This window comes from Mustela putorius, unplaced genomic scaffold, assembly GCF_011764305.1.
Source record: "Mustela putorius furo isolate JIRA1106 unplaced genomic scaffold, ASM1176430v1.1 tig00000508_pilon_pilon_pilon, whole genome shotgun sequence".
Lineage (NCBI taxonomy): Eukaryota > Metazoa > Chordata > Mammalia > Carnivora > Mustelidae > Mustela > Mustela putorius.
Genome location: NW_025421402.1, coordinates 14,551,103 through 14,555,434, shown reverse-complemented (window position 1 = coordinate 14,555,434; position 4,332 = coordinate 14,551,103). Strand labels below are relative to the sequence as shown.

The following is a 4,332-nucleotide window of genomic DNA, read 5'->3' as shown; positions in this document are numbered from 1 at the left end:
AAGAACTGCCTTAAATTCAATTTTTTTTAAGATTTTATTTATTTATTTGACAGACACAGCGAGGAGGGAACACAAGGAGCGAGAGTGAGAGAGGGAGAAGCAGGCTTCCCATTGAGCAGGGTCTTGATTTCAGGACCCTGGGATCAAGACCTGAGCCAAAGGCAGACACTTAACAACGACTGAGCCACCCAGGCACCCCTTAAATCCAATTTCTTTCTTTTTTTTTTTTGGTGCCAATTTTAAATACAGTTTTATTTAAGACATTGCATTTTCCACTTAACAATACAGTGCTTATAAAGTGCAATATTTATTTTCTTTCCCTGTGCACATATTCCATATTCAAGTATCAAGAATGCCCAGTTTTTTTGCTATAGCAGCTCAACATTACAGCTGCCATGGAATTTGCTACAAATTTGGGTCCTTTGAATATTGTGTGTGGAACAATGCTCAACCTATTTATTCTCAGATTGGTTTAGTCAACCTCTCCAATGGTGGGCCCAGAGGAGGCACCACCAGAGGGAGGAGCTCCACCGCCAGGGAAGTCTCCAGGCATTCCTCCTGGTATGCCCCCTGCACTCTGGTACTGCTTGGTGATGATGACTTTCTCCAACTCTTTCTGCTGGTGTTCAAATTCTTCCTTCTCTGCAGTCTGGTTCTTCTCAAGCCAGTTGATGATTTCATTGCATTTGTCAAGAATCTTCTGTTTGTCTTCATCATTTATCTTGCCCTGAAGTTTTTCATCTTCAACAGTTGCTTTCATGTTGAATGCGTAAGACTCCAGTGAATTCTTGGAAGACACCTTGTCCCGCTGTTTCTCATCTTCAGCTTTGTACTTCTCAGCTTCCTGGACCATGCGCTCAATATCTTCCTTGCTCAAGTGGCCCTTGTCATTATTGATAGTAATCTTGTTCTCTTTTCCTGTGCTCTTATCCACGGCAGAGACATTGAGGATACTATAACATCAATATCGAAAGTGACCTCAATCTGAGGGACACCACGAAGAGCAGGAGGTATGCCTGTGAGTTCAAACTTTCCAAGTAGATTGTTGTCCTTGGTCATGGCACACTCACCTTCATACACCTGTATAAGCACACCAGGCTGGTTGTCGGAGTAGGTAGTGAAGATCTGTGTCTGTTTGGTAGGAATGGTAGTATTCCGCTTGATAAGAACAGTCATGACTCCTCTAGCAGTTTCAATGCCAAGAGAAAGTGGAGTGACATCCAACAGCAGCAAATCTTGAACATTTTCAGATTTGTCTCCAGAAAGGATGGCTGCCTGGACAGCTGCACCATAAGCAACAGCTTCATCAGGGTTGATGCTCTTATTCAGTTCTTTTCCACTGAAGAAGTCTTGGAGAAGTTTCTGAATCTTGGGGATACAGGTAGAACCACCCACCAGAACAATATTGCAGATCTGAGACTTGTCTAACTTGGCATCCCGAAGAGCTTTCTCTACAGGGTCCAGGGTGCCACGGAACAGGTCAGCATTTAATTCTTCAAACTGGGCACGAGTAATAGAGGTATAGAAGTCGATTCCTTCATACAGAGAATCAATCTCAATACTGGCCTGGGTGCTAGAAGAAAGTGTATGCTTAGCGCGTTCACAAGCAGTACGTAGACGACGAACTGCCCTCTTGTTTTCACTGATATCTTTCTTATGTTTGCACTTGAACTCTGCAATAAAATGGTTGACCATTTGGTTGTCAAAGTCTTCTCCACCTAAATGGGTGTCTCCAGCTGTGGATTTAACCTCAAAGATCCCATCTTCAATAGTAAGGATTGACACATCAAAAGTGCCACCTCCTAAGTCAAAGATCAGCACATTCCTTTCAGCTCCAACTTTTTTGTCTAAGCCATAAGCAATAGCAGCAGCAGTTGGCTCATTGATGATTCGAAGTACACTGAGACCAGCAATAGTTCCAGCATCTTTGGTAGCCTGATGCTGAGAATCATTGAAGTACGCAGGTACTGTGACAACTGCGTTGGTAACTCTTCCCAAGATAAGCCTCTGCGATTTCCTTCATTTTCGTCAAAACCATAGAAGACACCTCCTCTGGATAAAACCTTTTTGTTTCTCCCTTGTATTCTACTTGGACCTTGGGCCTGCCAGCATCATTCACCACCATGAAAGGCCAATGCTTTATATCAGACTGGACAACAGCATCATCAAATCTCCATCCAATCAGGCGTTTGGCATCAAAAACTGTGTTGGTGGGGTTCATCGCAACTTGGTTCTTCGCAGCATCACCGATCAATTGTTCGGTGTCCGTGAAGGCGACATAACTTGGGGTGGTCCGGTTTCCCTGATCATTGGCAATTATTTCCACTTTCCTGTGCTGGAAGACACCCATGCAGGAGTAGGTGGTGCCAAGATAAATGCCAACTGCAGGTCCCTTAGACATGGTTGCTTATGTGTGGGCCTGGCTCGGGTTAAGAAGAAGACAGCAATCCAAAGATCTAGCCCCGCGTTCAATGAGAACCTCCAATTACTAATTCTCAACAATTTTTGACATTCCTGTCTCCCATCTGATTTACTGCCAATGGTTTGCTCCTTCTTATTGCAGTAAGCAATAAACTTACCTTTCTTTTCAACAGATCACTGGTGACATTCGGGAAGCCAAATTTTCACAATTTCAGATATATAACCATTTTCTTACAGGTGCATATATTGACATTTGAGAAGATTTCCTCAGGATGCCTGGGTGGCTCCATTGGTTAAGTGTCTGCCTTCAGCTCAAGTCATGATCCCAGGGTCCTGGAATCAAGCCGCATGCCAGGCTCCCTGCTCCGTGGGGAGTCTGCTTCTCCCTCTCTCTGTACTGCTTCCCCTGCTTGTGTTTTCTCTGCATCTGTCTCTTTCTTTCTCTGTCAAATGCATTTAAGAAAAAAAAATTTTTAAAGATTTCCTCTCTCTCTAGACCCAAATAGAGTTGTTTATCTCAAAAACAGAATTGGTATCTACCCAAGCCAGGTACCTCTAGCAGTTGCCCGGGCTGCTAGATCTATAACTCTATAAACTTTCCTGGAGAGAGCCATGTTAAGGGGAAGTATCTGGGGAGAAAGATCCATAATGCAAAGAAGATTCTGTATGACCCAGTGCAAATTGAGAGGTAGTAAAACTTTTTGAGTGTTCATGTGAAATATTGAATATGTGAGGTCAGAGGCTGCTAAGTCTGAGATATTTCGGTTTTGCACTAGGTCACACAGGAAGAGTGTCTCCTTCACCAAACTTTGGTCAAGTCCTTCTGAGTTTTCTTTTTGACTAGGCCTGACCTTGACCTCCTGGGTTCTTCCTTACAGAATCCAGTTTTAGCAAGAATCCTGCTAAGTTTAAGTCAGAATCCCCACCCTTGATGATAACTGATTACCGCAGCATCGGATAACTGATCACCTCCAATCACCCCCAGGTGATATCTGATCACCCTGACTTGGCTCTAACAATACTCCCATTAGGTCATTTTAGCCACAATTCCCCGTTCCGGTCATGTGCCTTAGTAATTTGCCATCTTCCAACCTCCTTCTCTTGTTCTCTGCCTATAACTCCCACTTTTTCTCTTTTTTAAGAAAATGCTCCCCTAGTCATTAAGTGAGATATTGGCACTCCTTATTTCTTATATTTCTTTCCAGGTTGTAATCTGTTACTACTTTCCTAAACTGTTTCCTCTGTGGAAACAAATCAACAACAGGCTTCTCCTCTTGTCCTCATCCCCTTTTTTCCTTTAACATTCTTAGATTCCGCCCCCCCCTCTTAATTTATGTCTTGAAAAATTCCTGGCCATATCCATAATGCCAATTCCTTAGTAAATTCTCCTGTGACCACTAGTCATGATTTCATCCTATAAATCTGAAATGCCTAAAAACAGTGTAATAAATGATATCTAGTATTCAAACCCAGGAGTTGACCTCTTTTTCTTTTTCTATCAGTAGTTGTGTTCATATTTATTGCTTAGTATAGCCTACCAAATTTCTGCAAGGAGATCAAATGGTAACATTAAAATTCACCAGTAATAGGAAGCAAACATAAAAAGTTCTCAAATTTGGATATAAATCTCCCATCATCAAAAAACCTGGAAAAATATATAAACTTAAATATAATACCTTTCACCAATTTTAAAGTTTATAGCATCAAAATCTAAAGTAAATTGCAAAAATATTTTTTTTCCCTCTGTGAGCACAATGAAATAAAATGTATTTAAAATGTCTTATTTGCAGTCTTAGCTCAAGAGATTATGGTCATCCAGGTAGAGTTGGGAATTCCTGTAGCAATTTGAGCTGTCTTTCATGGAAACAGCCACCATTCTTTCAGGATCTCAGAAGATCTAGATCAGTGTGA

The 4,332-nt window shown here is 41.8% G+C and overlaps 1 pseudogene; it reads right to left on the bottom strand.

The window, feature by feature from the left end:
• Positions 1-217: 217 nt before the first annotated feature.
• LOC101683057 lies at positions 218-2,416 on the bottom strand (annotated as a pseudogene).
• Positions 2,417-4,332: the final 1,916 nt, after the last annotated feature.